Here is a 23,936-nt window from a genome sequence, read left to right on the forward strand (position 1 = left end):
AAATGAGGGGAGCTGCATAACCTCAGCATATGTACTTTGAGCCTCTGAGATTTATCCAATAACCTGCCAAAGACCACAAGATCATATTTATTGCAAAAACAAAATAACCCCACCAACCTTTCACACAACTATCTATGTGCATGCTTTGGACTACCAAGTGCTCTGTTTGTTCTCTATCATCTGAAAAAAAAAAAAAAAAAAAAAAAAACCTTCTCACAGGCCTCATGTTTGTCACTTGGGAATATCTCTGTTCACTTCTTGCTCTGCTTTGTTTCTCTCTTTGCTTCATTTCTTCCCTAAAATGCTTCTGCCCAGAGCATTTCCCTTGTCCCTGCTGGTTGAGGAGGAGGAGAAGCAGGGGGCACGGCAGTGTTTGCTGGTCACTGTCCTGCCACCAGCCTCTGCCTCTGCCTGGAAGGCAACCAGCCTCAGGATGAAACTAAGATATGCACTTCAGTCCCATTGATTTCACTGGGACTTAAATGGATGTTTCCATGATTTGTCACAGATAAAGGGTTTCAGACATATTTTTTTTTTAATGCACAAATTAGTGCCCTAACAGTCCATTTGTTTTAAATAAAAGTACTCCTGGGTTTAGATGCAGTTTGAGGCATAAAGGGCATAACTTTGTCCCTCACTGGGTAATCTTTCATTTCTCGCAACCTTAGAAGCACATAGGATTAATGCCTTGGTGTTGTGTGAAAAAGCACAGCGTGGGAAATGCTGCAGTCCTGCTACCTGGAGTGCTGTGGGCAGCCTGGCTGGAGAGGGCTGCTTGCTCCAGGACCATGGCAGGGAGAGAGGAGAACATCCCTGAAGCAAAACTGATCAACTAGCCAAGGATGAAGGAGCTGTGCCCAGTGCCTGACTGCTAGGCTGAGACCAGGAGGTCATCAGAGCCAGGTGGAAGCAGTTGCAGTGATGAAAACACAGCACAGCTGGCTGAGTCACAGGGCTATAAGAGGGACACGGGAGCATCACCTAGGGCTTTGTCCCCACTCTTGGGGTTGACTGCACATGGTGTTGTCTTCCAGCACAGGTACAGCAGCACCATAACACAGTGTAATATTATTTGGCATTCAATATTAAATTCAAAGGATGTTCTCCCCCCCACCTCCCAAAAAAAAAAAAAAAATCTATTTTGTACAGCCTTACATACGGAAGGTGAGATTTATAGGGAGGATTTTCAAGGCGAAAAGAGTGGCCGAGCTCCACCTGGTGCTGCTTCTGTGTCTCTGCCACCGCTGCCTGGGCTTAGGGAACGGCTTTGCAGCTCCTGGCAGCTGGAGAAAGTTTGTTGTGCTCGTTTCTGCTCCCACCCAGCTCTTACTTATGAGGGCACAAACAATATTTTAAATGAAAGAGCTTTAAGGGGAGAAGGTCCTGCAAGATTTTTGCTGCTATCTGTTGAACCAGTTCTAGCACGACCTCAATCTAACTGTCCACAATAGTTATCTTAACAGCTCTACAAAATCCTGTTTAGCAACTAAATAACATTTCCCAGCTTTTTTAGATCAATATACAATTCAAGACTTAAAATAAATAAATAAATAGCTTCAATGCCAGTTTGATGTTCAATCGGGAATTTACCTAAATCCAAACTTTCCCAAACCCTATAACCACAGAAGAAAATCTAAAGAATGCTTTATTTTCAAGTGTCCTAAATATTCGACAGCTCCGAGTGAAATCAGCTGGATTTCTACTACATTCAACGCTCATAAAAGCAGCTGAGTCAGACCGGTAGGTACTTATGACAGCACAATTTCTTTATCTATAATTAACTGCAATGTAAAAAGTTCCCCCAAGTGGTTTCTAAGCCCATTGCAACAGGGGAAAAAAAAAAAAAAAAAAAAAAAAAGTGGATGGCTGTGAAGGGGAAAATGCCTCTTTTCTGTGATGTTTGCAAAATAATAGAGAAGAAAGGTGTAAGATAAGTGAGCGAATATGTAAGAATCAGTATTATTTATGCCTTTCCAAGACAGTTCATCACATAGGACAAAACCAGAGCATTTACAGCTTTGGGCACACAGAAATGGCTAAATCATAAGCTGATGTGTCAGGGACTGTTTTACATAGCTGTCCTAAAGTCCTGCTCTGTGGGTCCTGGTTCCTCCAGGGAGGTGAACGGAACATGGTGGGATGATGAGTTTTCAGGGAACCTGTGTTTCAGTTCAGTTTTGAGGCAAAATTGTGTGCTCGGATTGATCCCATTTAGTTACCTCTCAAGTTGAGTTTCCACAGAAAAATCCTGAGGAATATTCATTTTCCTCTAGTATGCCCTCAAAGTCAGACTCCAAATCTACAATTGTTCTCAGCAGATCAATTCTCCTATCCCTGCAGGATCACTGAGGGAAGACTGTTATTTAATACAGGTACAGTGAGAACTGCTCATTACTGTGGATAAAAAATGTTTATTCCTGACCAAATGCTTGTAAAGAGATAGCTGACCTGTGACACCGTCCTAATTTTAATTCCTTCAGCCGTCCATTTATGAACAGCTCCAGTTTGCTTGATTGATTTCAGTGCCAGTAGTTTATTCAATAGCATTTGCAGCATGGTTTGTTTTGTTGGTTGTCCCTAAGTGTCTAAATTATTATGACTTGCTATGACTCGTGTGTTCCTTTCTATTCCTCTCTGAGAACAGGATTAAAAACGTGCTCCCATTTTGTAAAGCTGGTTTATTAACCAGTGAGGCTCACACAGCACACAGATTTTTATAAATTCATCAATATGTGAAGGTCGATGCTTACTCTGGGAACATTTCCATCATAGCATGAGAGTGAGGTGGAGATACAGGGCCAGTCTCATTCTCTCCTTCCATATCTCCAAGGAGAAAGTGTGGAGGCAAAGGTATATGAATAGGGACTGGAGCATTTTTTTCTGCTGAGTCGCTTCCTCCAAGGGAAATTTGTGCCTTGGGAAGAGGCCTGCAAGAGCCTGCAGTTTTGCTACACTGTGCTGAGGCACTACAGGATTCTTGGGGCTCCACCCCAGGACAAAGGTAATAGTTCCTCATGGTCATCAGATATGGGTGGTGGCCTGAAGCCACCAAATTAGTCATTCGTAAGTTTTTATTTATCTACAAATATGTAAATTGTCTTTTAGTAAACAGGCATCGGCTGGAGCCTGCTTCCTCCAGTAGAAGTTCCTTCCTATTGAAAATTCCCGCCCAAAGTTATGTAAACCATGTAATGAGAAAAAGACACCAAAAATGTAGTTAAAAATACACTGGCTATTTTCTATACTGGGGAAACAACAAAGTGTCCAAGACGTGTTAGTTTACAGGAAGAGAGGAAGGAAGATACTAAAACACGTGAAGGAAGTCTCTACATTTAGAAGGTAACATGGTGATAAATGAAATATAGAACACTTTTAAAATTTTATTTCAATATATGCTGGAGGACGCATTAAATGTTGCCCTCCCTGTCCCCTTACAGTATGCATCTGTTCACTCCTCTCAGAAACAGGCAGGCATAAATCATGTATGTGACTGGAATAAAGGTTGTGGGATGTTTTATTCAAGGAAACATTTATGAAAAGAAATCTGAAGGCATCAACATACCTCAAAAGGATGTGTGGTTTAAGAAATGCTCAGTTAAAGCTGCAGGGCTGTGTACAAAAGCCTGAGTTTGAGCAGCCATAAAATCACAGCATCATTTCATCATGAAGGGACTTCCAGAAGTCGAATGGGGGGAGTCAGGAGGCTGCAACAAAAAATGTCCTACACCTACAGCATAGAAATGAAACCACAGCACAGTTTTTGATCTGAATAGTTTCCCTGTCTTGCTCCCAGCATTTAAAGATGTTTCCAAGGCAGATCACAGCATCTTTAAATGAATTTAAATAAAGATTTCCTTGAGAGGTGTTCAGCTGAGAAGTTTAGTAGGAGTGAGAATAACCTAAAAACAGTCCTCATATTTCACCCTTATGAGTTCTGACACCGAACAAGAATACTTGGAAGAAAGCAGTTTTAAATGACCACTACAACCCAGGTCTTATGGGTGGCAGCTATTAGACAGGGGAAGTACTTGAAATGTGTGTGAGCACTCAGGGAAGGTGCGAGGTGTTTCCCTAAAGCCAGTCTCCACCAATCCGCAGAGTGAGAAATGACTGAAACAACGTGTGCTCTGGAAGCATATGCTAGATAGCAAATACCATCTGGGGTACCCAGTTCAGGTCTTATCTCTCCACAGGTTTGGGAGAGCCTTGTGCAGTGCCCTGGGGAAGGAGCGAACGTGCCAGGGTCAACTCCTTCCTTGCAGCATAGCTTCTGGCAGTGGCACAGGGCTGGAGAGCTGCTGCTTGACCAGGGGGACCAGTTGGTGTTGGTAGCTGGGTTCCAGCCCAAGTACCCTCCTCAGAGCCCTTTTACCAGTTTTGAGGTCCCAGAGAGGTTTTTTCACTTTTTCTCCTACGTGAGGCTGGGCACTGTGCAAGTGAGCGAGACTGCTCTCCTGTTGGCATCTGCCATTGTCTCTGCAGGCTGACAAATTCTCTCTGTAATGAGTCATCTTCTATATTTAAAACTAAAATTAAAAATTACTTTTAGTTTTCATTTAAAACTTGAGTTGTCTCTGCTCTGGATCAGGGGAAAATGATGTCCCCATACCATTTACGTGCCTATTTTCTACCCTTCCTGTTTCAATGGTTAAGAAAAGATGGAAGTCAAATAACAACAAATTCTAATTTAGAAGGTGAAATCTGGCCAGATCTGACATGGTTTTGTCCTAACAATATATGCCTCATCCGCTCTTCTATCATCACAGGTGGACTTCACCCTTGTAAGGTGATGTTAATGAGCTGTGGTAATACATCTGCTGCCCTCTTCTCCCCTGGGGAAGATTAACTTTGTCTCCTGCTGCTGGGAACGAAGCTATTTAAATGATAGAGTTCACAATGCATGAACCTGCCTCACCCCCCTCCCATTCCCATAGCGGCTCCCAGGGAATTAAAATTCAGATGTAATTGCACATTCTGATTTCTTTTTTTCAGGGGGGAGGACGTTTTCCTCATGAGTGGGTGAACAGAGAAAGATGCGGAGGACAGGGTGAATCTCATTTGTGTGTTGAGTGGCATCTCACTTAATGCTAGTCCTCAAAACCTTAAATGTCTGTGGTGAGGAGTTAGCTAGCTGTCCTCTACAAATACCTGCCTTAGGTGAGAGGAACTGCCTTAAGAAGTCCTGTCTTGATCCACAGACTTGAGATAAAGTGACATCTTAAAGTATGTATTAGCCTAGAATATTTGCTGATTTTCTCTACTGTATGCTTTTAAGTAGAGGTTACCGCACTACTGTACTAATGTCTGCAAGCACAGGACTATTCTTTGCTGACACTGACTTGATTCTATTTAATTTAAAAAACCTGCATAACAAAAACCATCAAATCCATCTCCCCAGTTTTCTTACAGGAGCTGACAAACTGATGACAAGGTAAGCTCTGACATAAAACTCAGCAGATCACAGCAAGTCCAGGAGTCACCATATAGGAAATGCTGTATTACAATACAGCATTTTAAATATACCACACAGCATTTGCTATTCATGCTTGAGGTCACTGGCAGCCCCAGCACTGGGTTCCTCCTGCACCCACGCTGTTATCAGCAGTGTTAAAGATCTGAGGTTTCAGTACATTTTCTGACTTAATTTTTTTTGAGGTGTCAATGTGGATAGAGGTGCAAGGTTATAATTTTGTTGACAAGCAGACCTTTGCAAGCGCATCCATCTGAGATATATATATGGTCTCTCTTTCTTTTTTGATCAGCCCATCAATTCCTGCACCTGAGACCTAGATCTCAGAGCCAAAATCCCTCATTAAACACTGAAAATCTTAGCGACTGGTAAAACGACTCCAAATCTCCAGCGGAGAAAATGAGGCCAGAATTTAGTCCCCTTCCCATTGAAAGCTGGCATGACTGCTGAGCAGTAGCATACATCAAGGACGATGTCTGACTTATCTTCCATGCCCTCCTGAAGGCTCTCCTCTGTAATGTGGGTTGCCATGGTGAGCCCAAGTGCTCGGGGACATCTTTGGCCAAGCGCTAGTGGAAAGCTCCCAGCGCTAATAAGGTTGATGTGGTCCTCTTTGGGGAAATGCGAGGGTAACAGATTGATGCGGTCTGACCTTGCTGTGATGGGTGCAATTGGAAAGGGACAGAACAAACTCAGAAGTTGTTCAGCTGTTGATTCAGAAGTGTTTGTTTACAGCCAAGGAAAACAGAAAAGTTAAATTAAAAAGTTGTCTCTGGAAGTGCTCTGCTGGGAAAAAAAAAAAAAAAAAAAGGAAAAAGAAGCAATCTCTTCAGCTTTGTTTTTGTACAAGGTATTCAGTGTCCAAGGTATATTCAGTTATCTCCCTAGCTGTCAAAACAATTTTCTCCTTTTTGTATGCATTTTCCTCTTGTTTTTCTTTAAAATTCACTATGTTTGCTTTCCTCTTCATTAGGAACTGTACGTTAGGCTCCTCTTGGGCAGCCACAGCCTCATGTAGATCATACTTATGGCTGGTAAAGACCAAGAAATTCTCCATGCAGTTTATTTTGCCCATGTTAGCTTATGTGTCCTTTGTTGTACTGATGGCTCTCTGCCTCTCTCAGTGTGTATCGAACACATAAAGGCAGAGCAGCAGCATCCACCTGTTAGCACTTCAGCTTTGCTCTATTGTGGCAGAGCTTCATGTCCTGCCTGTTCCTAGATCACCAAAAACAATGAAGTCCCAGGTCCCTGCTGGTTTTAGGTCTCTTCCTCTGGATTCTGTCTTCCAGTCTTGCATGGATTGCAATGCCCAGGTAAGGTTTAGTATATACACCATAGCTCTCACACAGTGGGGAAACTGAGTCCTCTGAAATGTTGGCTGGCAAGGAGGTGTGGGTTAGCCCCAATAAGCAGCTAAGTACCATGAAGCTGCTCGCTCACTTCCCCCCAGTGGGATGGGGGAGAGATTTGGTAGGGTAGAGGTGAGAAAACCCATAGGTTGAGTTAAAAACAGTTTACTAGGTAAAGTAAAAGCTGCATGCGCAAGCAAAGCAAAACAAGGGATTTGTTCACTACTTCCCATTGGCAGGTAGATCTTCAGCCACTTCCAGGAAAGCAGAGCTCCATCATGCCTAACCATTACTTGGGAAGGCAAATGTCATCAGGCTGAACACTGTCTCCCTCTTCTTTTCCCCAGTTGTTATTGCTGAACATGACACCATATGGAGCAGTGTGAAAAACGAAGAAGGCCTTGATGCAGTGCAAGCACTGCTGATCAATAGCTAAAACGTTGTTTAGTTATCAGCACTGTTTTGGTCACAAATCCACAGCACCATATGTGATGCATTGAAGAAAATTAACTCCATCCCAGCCCAAACCAGTACACACAGAAAGAATATTTATGTTGTCTGTAGTCCTATTTATAGATGATCGTTCATACTTCTACTACCATCACCCAGCACAAATCATCAAAGTGGTCCATTGCATCCTAAAGTTGTATTCCTGTGGTTTCCTGTACTAGACAAGCCATGAGGTTGCTCCATTTGCTGTTGCCTCTTCCAAAACTAGTTGATGGCAATATCATTAGACGTTCTGCTTGATCTGAAAATTTAGTGTAGGCACTTAGAACTTAACAAGGCCACATCTTCCTACATTGGTTGTTCTGAAGGGTCATGAGTGGTAAAGAAGCAGGTAGGTCCAGATTTGGTAACTAAAAAGGCCATTTTGACTAACATTGTTTTCTCAGCAGTGTAGGAGGCTATGCTGATACAATAAAGCAAACTAGCCAGGAGGCATTTAGCTTGGTCTGGTAGGAAGCATAAATTACCCTGAAAGCTCTAGGCAGACAGAGTTGTTATAAGGTCATGCAATCTTGAATCTGCCTGCCATCAGGGGAAATTCATAAGGGCTTTCTGGAAACAAAGTTCATATTGTACATCCCTTCTCAGAGCCAGACAGGTATTTATGCCTTTGCAGCCCCATCCACACTGTTGGTAACTGGTGGCAGGTGATGGCTGGTGCCCCACAGACGAGGAGCAGGGAGTGGGCAGTAGCTCAGCAAATGCACTTCCAATCCAGCTGCGTTCCTAACAGAGCCCTTTGCTGGCAAGTGAGCAGCGTTGCTCTGTCATGAGCACACAGACAGCGTACTGCAAGTTTCCCCGAGTACCAGATGGAGGCTTGAGCTGGTGTCAATCAAGTGTTTTCAGTTGGAATACTTGGAAATTGAGCCCAGGCCATTTTACTGCCAGTTGGTTACTGACAAAAGAGCTAAACAAACATCAGGGAAACAGAAGAGAAAATTATGGTAATTACACAGCTTTTGAGAGCTCCTCACAAAATATAATATTCTATAAAAGCCATGATGCAGGGAGGTGACTCTCTGGGAAAGCACCACTGTAGATGGCAAAGTTCATTAAAAGAATGAAAATAGTTTAATTTCTGCTTAGGCAGCATTTTCTGTGTTTGGTGTTGAAATCATTCCATTAAACTGTTTCTTTTTGGCAAAAAGCTTTGTTTGCTAAATGTGAAAGCTACCCAGCTTATCCTATATATGGTCCACAACCACCATCCCCAAAAGCCAACACAATAACAGGCAGTATGGCCTGAGGAGCCTGAGCCCCCTCTACCAGAGAAACCAGTTGGCTGATGGCCTCAGTCCCCCTACACTTCACTGACACTTTGATTCCATCAGTTCTAACGCAGCTGACATACTTAGCTCACACACGTGTGTATATAGGTATCTAGGTTTGTATCTGTATAAATCTCTCACCAAGTCCCAAATCCCCAAAGGACCATATGGTCAAAGCCAACAAATCCACTGGCTTCCAGCTTATCAACAGTGCTATGTATGAATGTGGGAGAGAATACTAGAACAGCCTGACTGAATGCCATGCTAAAGGATGGGGAAACTGTTTTTTGGAGCTGTAAATGCTCCCTTATTTTCCCTCCAACCGAAAGTCAGTAAAAGCAGTTTCTTTCTGCATTGAGGACATCTCCTAGAGGACTATGTCACATGCTTTCTCTGTTGCATAGGATACGCCAGATCATGATTGCTTCATCTGTCACTGGGATATCATGAAATACCACATTAGTGCTGCACAATGCATGCTAACCCACTTCCAGATGGTGCACGATGGTCAGAGGATAATGGTTTGAGCTCTCTTTGGCTGGCCTTGGTGATGCTCCTGCACTGCCGTGGCAAATCTGCAATTTGTTTCTTCATGGAAGAGCTGCAGTGAAAAAGGAGACCAAGGCAGGCTGCCAGCCCAAGGAGATGCCAGCATGGCCAGAACTCAGTTGCCAACTGAGTGTAAGTGATCCCAGCTGCAAAATACACTGGAAATCTCCTATGGCACCAAATGCTCAACAAACAACAAGGCTGGATTCAGAAATGCTGTACAGGGCTAAAGGGACCAAGAGGGAGCCCTCAGGGATGACGTACTTTGGCCTCAAAGTACATTGTGATCATGCAGGCTGTTAAATCTTCATTTTAAAGTAGCTCCCAGAGATAGAAAATTCCATTTCCTCTTTGAAATATTTTCTTTGCTACCAGTAAGATGGAGCCAGACTAGTTAGATTTTCCTGTTGACAGTCTGTGCCTTTTCCTGCATTGCTTAAAGCACAAATACTTCATCTTAAATGTTTGCTCCTAAAAATGGTGCGTGTCTATACAAGTGGAAAGCAGGTGACTAAATGTTCTAGGACATGTGGCATGGTGACAGTGTAAACCAGACGCCGTAATCCCCAATTTGCTTATCCTCATGGGTATTTAATATAAGCAATTTGAGATCCTGAAATGTGCCAGCTGTAAGCATGAGTCCCTTACGGCTCTAAAATGCGGATTTATGATGCTTTTGTGTTTTCTTCCTGTATTATACCACCCAGGTGTATAAATGCTGTCCTTGCTGGCTGCTCTTTCAGTATGCTGATATTGTTAACCTGTTTGCTCTTTGGCTGAAGATAAACCACAGCAGACAAATATGATTATACGTATGTGTTTGGATTCCTGAGCACGTGAAATTGCTGATAAATTGCACCCAGCCTGCACAGAGGCACAGCTACAGCACAGCACAGCACATCCATTTCACAGCTTGAGGGTACCAAAATCCTGCCTCCCACAGGGAAGAGACCAAAACCATCCTGCAGCTCTGCACCTCTCAAACCTTCTGGAGAAATCAGGGGTCAAAACTGCACGTTGAGAAAACATCTTGGTTAGAAAAGGAGAAATAAAATGGTGCTAAAAACATGATGGCCTGCTCTAGTTTTCAGCTAGTTACAGGAAAACCTGTCCTGCTTGAACCTGCTTGATCTCAGAGTCAGTGTTGTAGTTATTATTTTGTTTTAACGTTATTGTTATTTAACTGCATATTAACTAAACACATCTGATTATTCCAGTTAGTTAACTATATGTTTCTTATAGATGGTGGATTTACTGTCAGCTGCTGCTAGTCCTGACTTATTGGTGGTTCCCTTTTGCTCTGGCTAAGAAATGAAAATTGGCATTTACTGCTGTATTTGTGGGCACTCTCAAGTTTGCTTGCTACATCTTAGTATTGAATATATTTAATGAAGGTCTTCAAAATGAGAAGAATTTTACAATAATTAAAAGCTGCAGAGTAATGAAATTTATCAATGCAATCACAAACATTTGGATCAGACTAGCTAGACAGAGAGTAATGCTTGCACAGGGCTGTGTATGCCACCCAGTGTATGAAACTTGTACTTGGCATGAAAGTCAACATCTGAGCATTTGAGTCCTTTCTGAAGCATCAATATAATATTCTGAAGGTCAAATATTGGAAAATAAGCAGCAATCTTGCAGATCACGAGAATGCATGCTAAATATTGTGGTTGAGGATTTTTGAAAATAGTTTCAGCTAAGATTTTTAAAATAAAGCAGAACAAAAATGTTGTTTGCCCCTTGTCTACGGTAAATGAGTCCTTAGAATACAAAAGATTAAAAGAACCCTAAAAAGCTTGTGATAATTAATAGTGTGCAGGTAGGATACCACAAAACCAATCACCTGCAGTCATACTAACTTTTATCAGGCTGAGAAAAGTGCCGTCTTGGCAAGGTAAGAAATTAAAATAAATTGTACAAAGTAGTTTTAAATCTTTTATTTTAAGCTGCCATACCAGTTCCAGTATCCCACACATCTCTTCCCCATCAGCCTTTACTGCCCTCAGACACTTCACTCCCATACTTCTCCTGGCTGTCCATTTATTACATATTTGCCATAGAAATTTGTACTGAAATACCAGTTTTTGAGGGGCTGGGGACTGAGTTTCCCCCCTGGCCTGCAGTGACCCAGTAGCCCCCATAGGTACTTCCCAGGAGGCTGGCTGCCAAGTATTTTGTGGAGGCAAACCTGCTTGGTATCTCCCTCCTGGAAGTTTTCTTCTGGCCAGCAGTGTAAAGAAAAGCCCTGCTAGCATCATTCCAGCTGGCACATAATTTATGTATCAGCTGAACAGAGTCATAATGCTCAAAGTGCCTTTTAGGTGTATTTTGAGATATGTGGGCAGGGAAGAGGCGCTCCCTTCTCCAGGCTTTTGCATCCTGAAATGGTAACAGCGGCAAGTCCACTCCATTGTACGTGCGGCAGCCTGTGTGAGGGTGGTGTGCTGATAGCTTAGACTGTTATTAAAGTCAAGCTCCCAGAACACTTCAGCTGCTAGATCTGACCCAATTTTCTTCTAAGAAACAGCAGAAGGAACACTTTGAAGACTTGGTTGCATTAGGCCTGCCATTTACTTACAGCTATGTGGGGAGATCTGCCTGCCTCTGAAATCTTCCTGGTGGATATTTATAAGTGAATGCCAGCAGTGGGACACAAGCAATGGCAAGGGTTTTTAGAGAGTGTCTGAACATCCTGCTTCATCCTTCAAGATAGTCTGTGCCCTTCACACAGTCTCTGCTCTGCATCAGGCTCCTTCCTTAGAATTACTCCTTCCTAAGTATTACTCCATCCTTAGGACTATACACAATGGTATGAATATACCCATAGCTCTGTGACCTGTCTTTACCACAAGCCTTGGGATTGAGCTGTGTACCTTCCAGCTCCTGGAACTGTAGGATATGAGAGCATCTCAGCTTTCACCTTTTAAAAATTTACTGCTGTTGTGAAGACATGAAAGTATGTTGCAAGAACAGTCTGTAGATTTAAATTTGAAAATACATATCATGCCTTCATCGTGAAAGGAATAGGTTTGTTCATTTTGATTTTTGTTAATGAGACAGCTTGGAATCAGCCACATTTCCAGCTTTGCAGTAGCTGGGTGGGAAAGCCTCTGCTGCCAGAGGGATGTCAGATGAAGTCAGTGGTACAAATGAAGGTGAAGATTTGCAAAATCAAATTTTATAAATGTATGTAATCAAGACAAGTGAGGCTTGTAAACCTTTCATGTTTTCTCTAAGTGGTTGCCTTTCTGTGGCAAATGTCATTCTGAATTCTGTTTTCTTTCTGTGAGAAACAACTGATTTTTTAACTATTGTCTTTTCCTTGCTGGCATCTTATTTTACTTTTTTTGTTTGTTTGTTTGTTTGTTTAGATCAGCAGCTATGCTTATAGCATTCATTGTACTGCATGTAGTACATGAAGTGTACTACTTCTACCACTACTTCTACTACTACTACTTCTACTACTACTTCTGAGGCAGACAAAGACAATTGTTAAAGAGAATACAGAGCATGAAGCCTATTTCTCTTGGCACTGCTGTCAAAATTGAGTGACTTTATTTTATTCCTCTTTGATGCACTGATTGAAACATGAAATTGTGTTAGTAAGTGGCTCTCTCTTGCCTGTTGAATAGGGTTCATTTGTCCATTCAGGCAGGTGATGGCTCATATAAAATCATAGAATCATTAAGGTTGGAAAAGACATCCAGGATCATGTAGTCCAACTGTCCCCCTGTATTAGCCACTAAAACATGTTCCTAAGTACCACATCCAACCTCTCCTTTCCTCAAACACCCCTAGGGACAGTGACTCCACCACTTCCCTGGGCAACCCGTATCTAATGCTGAATCCTCTCTTGCTTCATACAAGCTCCTCCTTTGTCAAAGTGAGTTTTTTTACCCTTGGAAATTATTTTTAGAACTGAAGTAAAGTGGTGCAGAACAATGAAAAAGCTGATTAAGCTAATTAAATACTATGATTAGATTAATGTGTTAGCCTGAGTGCAGGAGACCATCATGACTATGACATCTTGACTCTTGCACAGCTTCTGGGTCCCATTTTTCAAATTGCTGAGTTCATTTTGTGCTGTGCAAGAGATTCATAATCCATTTAACACTGACGTGGACATGAGAAGCTGCCTGGGCATGTTATGTTCGCTACAAGAGGGTCAAGAGCTTATGCCAACGGATGAAGAGGCGTACCAGAGGTATAAATAGGAAAAAACGTGACTGACTTTCTAGCTGGACCCCTTCAGCTACAGAGCGTGAAAGCTTCTAAGGACATTACAGTGGAGTATCTGCTAGTTTAGCCTATGCCAGGCCTGGGAAGCATCTGCCCCCTCCTCTGAGTTGAAATGAAGCAGAAAGTTGAGGCCATTATTTTGAAAATTACCCAACTAGCCAAGAAGACCTCAGCTGGCCTGTCCCCGCAGCTGGGGCACATCATCAATATTTCCAGAGCCCTGCCAAGGGGAAGGTGCCCTGGGTGGCTCAGGGAGAGCTGCTGCAGCTGGGCTCAGTGGGCGTATGATGGGGGCACAGACCCTGGTGGGAGGAGATAGCATCAGGTCAACCCTACAGTCCATTCTGCTGCCTGAAAGGATGACCACTGACCACACTGTGTCAGCAGCTAACAGCAAAGCCTGCACAGAGGTGATTTCATGGTCCACATTTGTACTTTTGAAGTGAAAGTGCTCCTGTATGTTTTCAGCTACAGCTGGCAAAAAAGCTGTGCCCTTTGCTGGGCTTGCAGAGATCTGGTGGCTTCAAGAGCAGCACTAAAAGGCTAAGCACACAAAAGGGCACCACCAATTTCTATTTGCTGTGGACATCAAAGCAACTGCCTGTGTCCATCAAGGCTCCAAAGCCAGCTTCTGTGAAATTTCAGCAGTGTGAAATAACAGTGTGTGTAACAGCAGTATTTGCTTTAGGAACACAGCCTGCCCCAGAACTGCACATCCCAGCTACCTCAGCACTGCTCTTCCCTGGCCTATGTCCCTGAATGCAGAGATGGAGTTTCTAAGTAATGTTTTGTCACCAAAGGTCACCTTGACTGCATTAAGCTGAAGATGATGGGTTATTTCTAAAAATGTCTGTGCACATACAGATGCTTGTGATGCTTGGAACTGATCTGGGTGCAGCTTTTCCTCACCCTGTACTTTACATCTATTACTTTTAGAAAATTATTTTGCTTTTTCAGTGACTGATTTTGAGGTGGATTGTCTTCATTTCCACGATGACTATTATCAACTGTTTGTGTACTGCTGTATCCCATTTCCAACACAGGACTCAATTATATTTATGAAAACGAGTGTGTCAGAAAGTGCCAGCAAATTATACCAAAGAAATCTCAAGACGGTTTCACAAGTCATCATTATCATCATATGAGGTCAGGAGAAAACTGGTTTGTTTAGTGACACATTGTTTGATTTAGCAGCTGTGTGACTCACATCAAATTGAAGATTTGTTGCTACATTGAATGCTTAATTGCAAAGACAAGCCGCTCTGTTACTTCAAAGATAGTGTGTAGGCTGGGACAAGCAGATGCCAAAATCATGAGGACGATTAGTGAAGTTTAAATTATAAAGTCTGAATTGAAAGCTGTGACTAAATACGCACTGTCCTTCATTAATCACTATTTATGGTTTTCCTTCTGTGTTTCATTCTTCATTTTGACAGAAGCAACCCTATAGGGCCATCAAACACTTCTGTAAGGATCTGAAGCAGAGCTAAATACTGGTGTCCAATATGAATCTTGTTTACAGGGATCCTCTGTTTGCAGGCACCACTTATTAACATCAGTGTATTTTCCCAGGTACAGAAGGAATTGGAATTTGAGGCTTATCTGAGATGTCTGAGATGTGTCTGAGATGGGATGACAGCCCTCGCACCTATCCTATCACCTGCTGGCCCTGTGCTTGTTCAAAAGGCAATGTATGGAAGCCTCGTGTAAACTCTTCCATGTAATTACCAGTGCTCACTTGCTTACTTGCCTGTCTCGGTGCAAACAGGTGTGCTTTGGCTGTGTGCCTGGTGTGAGTACGGGCTCAGTGGTGGCAGAGGGTCAGTGGGGCCCAAGGACACCAGTACAGAGCAGTGAATGCAGCTGGAGCCCCTCTCCCTGGGGCTGGAAGAGTCACTTTTGTGTCCAAGCAGCCAGTTGTAAAAATTCTGGCACTGGTACTACTGGTTTCCTGACTGAGGAACCTTAAGCCGGTGCTCAGGTGTGCCTCAGGACCTTGGAGAGGAGGCACTGTACATGGAGCTCTCTCTGAGTAGAGAATCAATTGTGTGCATCCAGTTTTTACCTGAAAAATCCTCACTTTTCCTTGCTGGAAACTCCTTTGCTCAGCTCACCAGCAGATGGTGCAGTCTCTAGCACCATCAGCTGCTCAAAGCATAAAAAAGCTTCCTTTTCCCCTCATGCACACACAAATACATGTTTAATTACTCCCAAAACTGCAATGTGTGTGATAACTCCCATTCGTCCAAGCAGTGCCCTGCTCACCAGAGTCATTTTCTGTGCTCATGCTCAGGGCATGACATCCAGCACATGGCAGCAGCTCTCTCACACCAGCCTCCTCAGTGGGCAGCAGGAAAACCTGTCCTGTGTGCAGCTGATGTGGCTGCTGGTGCTGCCCACTTGGGTTATAGGGTGTGTGGCAGCTTGGAAGTGTCCTCTGGGTCTTTCCCATCCCAGAGGGCTGGGTATGAGCTGGTAACTTCTGTGGTTTTCCAGGGAGATCAGTCAGGTCTGCCCGGTGCCTTAAGGCCGAGCATACATTTGCTGGGGCAGAAGCTAAAGGTTGTCTTTGCACTGGGTGAGCACACAATGAAAGCTATGAGCAGAAACAATCAATAGAAGAAACCACAAAAGCTGTTGGCTGAAATTTCACAATTCCTTGCGGTAACAACAGACCCAAATGTGCATGCAGGCAGTCATCTTTTCCCACTGAATGATGAAAATGAAATCATGACCCCTGTGTCTATGGAGGTAAAGAAGCAAAGCAACAACTGATTGGGTTGATTCAGAAATCACAGTCTGGGGGGCAAGATATTCGCAAAGAAATAGTTTTTGGCCTTTTTTTTTTTTTTTTTTTTCATCATCTGCCAGAGTGGTACAACTGTACCAGCTGAATCATCGCTCACAGGGGGGCAATACATGGGTGGAAGCCTTCCCACCGTGCTGCAAAAGCAGTCTGCACCCAGTTGTTCCTGTGGAATAACAATGCTGGCCGTGGGGCCTGCTCTCCTTTGCAAGCAGATGAGGCTGCTGCCTCTTAAGCTCATTGCTGATACTGCCCCTCAGCCCGCAGGATTACCTTATCAGCAGCAAACAGATGGAGTGTATCAGGGCCATGCCAGTCATCCCACACCTGTTGATCCTGCACGGCAGCCAAAAAATTAATTGCTTTAGAAATGTAAAAGCCAAAGCCTGAAATCATGAAAAAAAGAAAAAAAAAAAAAAAAAAGATTAAAGGGAAAAAGCGGGGAGGGCTGGGAGCTTTTTGCCTGATATTGGTATCAGTGTCAGCATATTTTGGAGGATGACTTATGCGGCATCTGATGCAGTTTGCAAACGCAAGAGAGGTGGAGACCCCAGGGAGCAGATATTCTTGGCAAGAAATACCTATTTAGCAGCTACCAGTCAAGTTTAATTTGCATACATTTAACTCGCGGAGATAAGAGCAAATGCAGAAAGCTTTCTGAAAGGATGCCGCACTGTGATGCTGTTATCTCACTACTTGGGCTGTCACTGCCTCCCCAAAGTGCTTCCAGCATGACTGGGGTGCCCCAGCACGTGGCATGGGGTGGGCTGTGCTGCTCTCCGAGCCTCCCTGTGCCATGGAACATGAATGAAAAATGTTTTCCAGCTCCTTGCCATGGTGATCTCCAAGTGCCTGAGCCATGAGCATGAGTTAGGCCACTCTCCTCAGCCACCAGAGGGACACATGCCATGAAACAGCTCAGAAAGCAAGCAGACATAATTTTCCCATGCATGCCTACCCCATTTTCTATAATTCACCAGTCACATTTTGGGTAATGGGAATAAAGGCAGCAAATCAGGGGAAAAAAATACTTATAAAGGTCCATTTGCAGAAATGGACATTTTTAGCCTTGCGTGCTGCTCAGAGCAGTCCCAGGAGGGAGCGATGTTACTCAGGTCCATGGACCTGTGGAGTCTGGTGCAAGCACCCCAGCACTGGAAGAGGCAGAGGTCTGTAATTTCATCCTTCCCCACACCTGGCAGCACCCCTCTGAGCACTCTCTGTTTTTTTTGCCCACAGCTGATGGGCAGCTTTGCCCTGGCTGGGCAGGCAGCACAGCAGCCTCTCACCATTTGGAAAAGCCCAGGCAGGTGAGCAGGGTGGGCTGAGAGATGTGGTGGGGTGTGCTTGGCTGCCCATGGGCTGAAGAGAACACTGGCAGGCACAAACCTACCGACGGCAAAGAAATAAGAGCCAGAAGATGCAAATGGGGTGTCTGTACATGCACCAGGGAGATGAGTTTCATTCCTCCATCCCTGTAGGTATCAATAGCCCAAAGACTCAGGCAATGGTAGAGGTTTCTGCTGGGGAAAAATGTGGAAATGGGCTGTCATGTCCCTGAGGAGCCCTGCTCCAGGTGCTTGGCCCTAGAAGCCTTCCTTTGGGAAACTCATTCTGATTCCCTGAAACTAACTTTGGGTGACTCACACACTTGGCTGTGCCATGTTAAATGACGGTTGTCCCATACCAGTCCTTCTACAACATTTATTTGTGGGTACAAAATGAAAAGAGCACTGCTGAAAATAGCAGGGACTGAAGAGTGTTTCTACTCATTATGCACAGCTAGCATTATTCCACTTAGTGGTTTTGCCATCATTTTTAATTGAAATCAGCAAATCTCTCAGGCCATGTGTTCATGACTTTTAGTCCCAAATTTGTTAACTTTCTGTGGGAACAATTACATTTTAATTCTCCAGATCCACCTCTTCTTTTAGTTCCCTCCCATGAAGTGATTCAGGCAACTATGAGAAATTTCTTGTTCTCCTTATTTATGCTGTTCAGACTTGCTTGACTTCTGAAGAGGACCTGGACTTGTCACTGTGCCTCTGTACAGAGCTCCACGGCTGCCAGTTCATGACATGGACCATTCGTGTTGGGTTGGGTAACTAACACCCAACTGGATTTTATGTACCTGATAGCAAAAGGAAATATTTTCTTAAACATAGGCTGCAGCACTGGTAAGTAAGCAGTGATGGAAACCTTTCTGGGCATGGGAATGTGACTGTCCATGCTACTGAAATATCAGATCAGCTCTTGGTCTGTTTTCTGTAGGGCATACTGAGGGCTCTCTCAAACCATTCCCCATCCTGGAAGGTGTAGTAATCTGGCTAGAAGATGTTTAATAGCACAGAGAGGTTTATTTAGGAAAGATCTAGACACTGCTTCCAAGAAAACCCTGCTGCAGAGGTCCCAGCATCAAGTAAAATGGGTGGGGCTCATCTCATCTGATTTTCTGCCCTTCAGCTGGTCACCCAAGGCTCCTGCAGGGTCAGTGAGGAGAAACTGCAGCCTTCAAGACTTCAACTATCTGAGCCATGTGCTACAAATTTTCATTAAGGTGGGATGAATCACTTTCCTGGAATTGCCTGTTCCTCTCTACTGACTTTAAAGAGAGTGACGTGTATTCATTTGGCCAGCTGAATAGCACCTCAAGCTACTTGAAAGGGAACAGACACACACACACACACACACACACACACACACAAAAAAAAAAAAAAAAAAAAAAAAAAAAAAAAAAGGCTTTGGGACTGCAGAAAGAAGCCTTTTATGGAAAAGATGCCTGAAAAGGACCCATAAATGCAATCACTGCAAAACATCCATCAGAAATGCGTGTGGGAGGCAGGGGGTTTGCCCAGTCTTTCTGTAATTTCCATCCTTGTGCAGAACAGTTTTGCAGAAGGGGATATAAATGCGTCTACGTTTGTTTACTCAGCGTCAGCTGTCAAAGGGCTGTCAGCAAGATTTTGTCTTCCACGAAGCAACAGTGACATCCAGCGGTGCTACGGGAGCCGCCGGGGGAAGGCTGAGCCCTCCCCGGGACACCTCCCGGCACGGCCACCCGCAGCCTGCCGGCATCAACGACCCTGGGGAAAAAGAGGGGAAAAAAAATGCATTTTTTTCTGAGCATGTAGTGGGGGCACACGCAGTTCAGAGGTTTTGCGAGTGCACATGCATTGGGAAAAAAATAAAAAAATCAGCCTGTTTTCTAAAAAGTAACATCTGCACGTCAATCAGTCTATTTCCATGTAAAGAAATTCATGGTATAAAAGTGATTCCTAAGCAATTAAATACTTAATTTCACCCTCTATAAGGCATAAATAAAATTGCCCTTTTCTTTTACTTTTTCCCCCATTTTCTGTTTTGTATGCTGACTTATATCTGTCTCAAAACATGAAAAATTAAAAAAATAAAATATAATCCTTGGACTTTTTCTCTAATCTCTTCCAATTTCCACTTGCCTTTTTCTATCATTCAGTTTTGGATTGACTCACTTTATTTTTCTTTTCTTTTCTACCTGTTCCCTGGAATCGGTTGTCAAGGGGTGCCTGTCTCAGAAGCTCTCGGTTTGACTCCCTTATTGCTTTGCATTGATTTTCTTCGCAGGACTTCATTTTAATCCAATTTACAGTGCTGGTAATCTGGGTCTCTTCTTTCAGTCACCTTTAGGTTCCAACCCATTTGCTTCCCACTGACAACTGACCGACTTTCTCTGCTGAAATCGCCGTGCTTGCTGTCTCTCCGCTGGGCTGTTCCCTTGCTGGCTGCCTCTTGCTGGCGGCTGGAAGCGAGGGGCTGGGAGATCGGCGGCACCAGCAGAGTAGGGGGGGACAGGATCTGCCTCCAATCCCCCTCCCCAGGAACAGGGGCAGTGGTCGGGCTCCATCAACACACCTGAAGAAGCACAAACTAACGGGGTGATGCCAGCACACAGTGCTTAAAAAGGTTTTAAACCGCCCTCATCTCACCCTTCAAACAGAGGTAGTGAGCTCTCTGCTTTCTGGAGTGAAATGGTCGAAAGGGCTTGCCTTTGTCAGGCGTGAAGCTACTGTGAGATGGGAATGCTCTTCTTTCCAGGGTATCTCTGAGAGGTATCTATAGATATGTGATGCTCTTCTCTCTCTCTCTCTCTCTCTCTTTCTTTTTTTTTTTTTTTTTTTTAATTGTCTTACTACTTTTCTTTTCTTGCATGATTCACGTCCTTTTTTTTTTTTCTTTGAAATGTAAATGAAAAAGCTGCTTCATCAGATCTATATAGAATGTTCTTGTATCTAACATGATAAGAAAATCAGAATATAATCATACGGTGTGGTTTTTTGTTGGTGGTAGTGTTTGCTTGGTTTTTAATGGGGGGGGGGGAGAGAGGAGACGGACACATTGTTACTTGACCAAATTTCTCTTAGAAATGTATAGCTCTGTAATATTTAATTAAAGATGGAAAAAAGATCCTTCCATTCATTTTCTGATAAAAAATAAATTTCTTCCATTTCTTCTGTAGGACTCGTGGACACACTCTTAAAAATGCAGTAAGAAGTAGCTGTGCTTAACGGGGAAGGAGCAGCACGCTGCAGTATTTTCTGCTGCTGACACTGAACCACAACAACATCAGCTCTGCATCTATCAGGGACCATTACACTGCTCTTTCCCTAGTGTACATCCCTCTTTTGTCCACTTGCCAACTGGCTTAACCTTTCATCAACAAATAATTTTCACTTAATGAGAATTTACTCTGGAGTGCATTTTCCCTCAGGAGCACAGGTTCCCCCTTTGTCCAGCAGGAGCCTCGCCATGCAGGTCATAGAAGTTACTGGGGCACGATGAGCCTCAGTGCAGGTATTGATTTGTCTCAGACTGCTGTCTAGACCACTATTTGCATTGAGCCATTACACACACACGTACACAAAGATCTGCCTTCGTTTTTCAGCGGCTGCTTGCTTCCTATATTGGGGCATGGACAGGCTCATGGAGCCTGGTCTGCTGGGCGCAGCCTCTGAAGCTGTGCCACTGCTAACACATGGGGACGCAGCCAGCAGGGGAAAGGAGAGGGCTGTAATGGGCTGTCACATCCCACAGGCTGTGAAGGCTTATTTTTAGATCAGTGCATCAGGCTCATGTTTGAGTGGTGGGAACTTGCTCACAGCTGCTCATTTTTGAAGAGACTTTTGGCAGATCTGTGTGGCCTGCTATGGGGATGTGGTGCCCAGAAGGCAGGAGAGGGAAGGATGCCTGAGCACTGCAGGAGGAAGGGAGGGTAGGGCAAGGGGGGTCCTGAAGACATCAGGGATAGAAATGACATATGTTTATGACACATGGTCATGACATGGTTATGACCAGTCACCTGGTCATAAACATGGGCAGGGCTGAAAAGCCCAAGTAGCTCTAATAGGAAAAAGTCACTTAAATCTACATTGACTAAGAAAAGGAGGATGGTCAAGCAAGGGAATGTTGTTTACTGAATGAGACCTTAAGGGATCAAAGCTCTCCTCTGCCCTGCTCCTTCCCTCTCTCTACAGTCATTCAGTCCTGTGGTATTTCTTCCTCTTGCTCATGGCAGCAGGAGAGGCCTGGCATAAGCTTCCATACAAGGGATTTGCTCTTCTGCCACCCTCCCATAAACACTCAAACATCATGGCATTGCTTTCCTCATCAGATTTTTTTCTTTTTAATTAAAAAATATAAAACAAATAAACAACCAACCAACCAACTTTGCTTGTGAATCCAACATTGTGAATTCAACATCAAGGTGTTTTTTTGTTTGGTTAGATTTTTGTTTTTTGTTTGTTTGGTTTTTTTTGACATAACCATTTTCTATTCTGCTTAGGTCAATCTTCAATTGCCCTTCTTAATTAATTCTGAAAGAGGTGAATAATTCTGTAGCTCTGGGAAGACTTTTTTTTTTTTTCCAGATCATGTAACTTTACTAAAGTGCTTGATGAGCTTAATTTTGAAGCTCCCAATACCTTCTTAATTTGGCTTTAATTTTCAGAGATTTGCCTTTTATAAGGTTATTCATCCATGTTGTTAACATGCAAACTTTTCATGGGGAATTTCTAAGGAATTAATTCATTTAAATAATTCAGATGCTCTCTGTATGGTTGAAGTTAGCCATCTGCACTGAAGGACAACCCCACCGTGCAATTCTACTTCACCTCACTCCTGATATTTTTAAGTGGCAGGCATTTTCTTGCATAGCCAGAAATAAGCATTAGTGCCAGTCCTCCTAAGATTGCTCAAGGGATGACACTTGGAATGACAGAGGAGGCATGAGCTGTTCTTGTTTGTGTTTTAATGGGCAAGATCTTCAGGCTTCTGACTTTTTTACAGTCACGTTGGAATTAATGCTTCCCTCTTGAGGGAAACGTTTCTGGGAAAACAGCTGCATGTCCCCTGTCATGCTGAGCACTCCTAGAGATGAAAGTTCCTTGCAGCAGAGCACTGCTTGTTCTTCAATTCATGTTGGTTTTTCTTAAGAAAATCCCACAGTCATCTGAGGATTTCAAATGCTGGAAAATTATTAAAAAATCTTCAAGATGCAATATTATTATTATTTTTTTTTTCTACATGGGCCCGATTATTGCTGCACTACTAGTACTTGCTCAGGTTTTGGCAAATGAAAAGTCCCACCAGAGTCTTTGAGATGAACTTTTGATCTATAATGACACAAAAACAGTTGAAGGAAGTTTCATGAGCAATGTTCTATTATGTCTTGCACCTCTGCATTGTTATTCGTTGTGTTGCTGATTTAATGTGTAAACCTTTGCACTAGAACCATACTTTATGTCTGAGGAGAAAGCTGCCATGTATGCAGGCCTAGCCAGAACCTCTGAAGTATCAGCTTGCAAACAGAAAAGAGATTAGTTTTCTTTAAAAAACTTATCAGAAAAAAAAAAAAATCTCAAGTTAATCTCACTTCTTAGCTGTCTCTATTATTATCCTAGAGATGGGTTTCACATGCTTAAGAGTGCTGTTCCATCGATTCAATATTTATGTCTTCAGTTTTTTAAGGGCATTAGTTTTATTTGCACTGTCTGCATTTGGCTTCCTCTTTTAAAGAGCACAAATAAAAATGAACAGCAAAATCATTATCTTGTCTGGCAGTAGATGAAAGAAGGCCTTCTCTAGAGTAATTTTAAAATCATTAGGTTGTAAGGTTCATTTTAACAAGGTGTGTTAAAGCAGCAATAAAGTCATGCTTTATCTCCTGCTCACCATTGTTGTGGTTGCCACTGGAGTCCTAGGCTGCATGGGACTTTGAGTGAAACCAGAGCAAAACAGTCCAGAAATAGGCCCCCAGGCAACCCCTTCAGACAGCAGACAGAGCCAGCCATCCTCCTCCATGGCCCTCTATACAGAGCTGGAGGACCAGTGCAGTGAGGTGTGCTGGTCTCAAGCTCCAGCACCTTCCTCCATGGGGATACAGAAGTCAGGACAAGTTGGCCAAACCCCCGCTAAAATTCTGGGGACTTGGTCCCCAAATTACATTCCTAAAGCAAAGGCTAAATCTACCACACGCTTACCCTAGAAATACTGAGCTGCCAGATACACTTCCTCTTCTCTGCTGTGATCCACTTATCGAGTTATGACATTAAATATAATTAGCCACACTGTTGCATTTGCAATCAATTTAAAATTAGCAACCTTGGTTTGTTTGGTTCTTTGTTTTCAGTAAAACTAACCCAGGGTGTGAAAGTACCTGAAGATTGAGAAATAAATTAAGAGATTTATAGTTCATTCAGGCA

General features: G+C 43.3%; 2 long non-coding RNA genes across 2 annotated transcripts; both read left to right on the forward strand.

Annotated features, from left to right (window-relative positions):
- Positions 1-986: 986 nt before the first annotated feature.
- LOC106015009 (uncharacterized) lies at positions 987-10,211 on the forward strand. The gene is made up of 3 exons (XR_001186756.5): positions 987-1,039; positions 1,676-1,740; positions 9,008-10,211. It is a non-coding gene; the product is annotated as an uncharacterized lncRNA (long non-coding RNA).
- A 7,089-nt stretch (positions 10,212-17,300) lies between these two features.
- Positions 17,301-21,901, forward strand: LOC110351569 (uncharacterized). Its single transcript, XR_011807286.1, has 4 exons — positions 17,301-17,510; positions 18,202-18,377; positions 19,857-20,288; positions 20,696-21,901. It is a non-coding gene; the product is annotated as an uncharacterized lncRNA (long non-coding RNA).
- Positions 21,902-23,936: the final 2,035 nt, after the last annotated feature.

Source organism: Anas platyrhynchos, chromosome 2 (assembly GCF_047663525.1).
Source record: "Anas platyrhynchos isolate ZD024472 breed Pekin duck chromosome 2, IASCAAS_PekinDuck_T2T, whole genome shotgun sequence".
Classification (NCBI taxonomy): domain Eukaryota; kingdom Metazoa; phylum Chordata; class Aves; order Anseriformes; family Anatidae; genus Anas; species Anas platyrhynchos.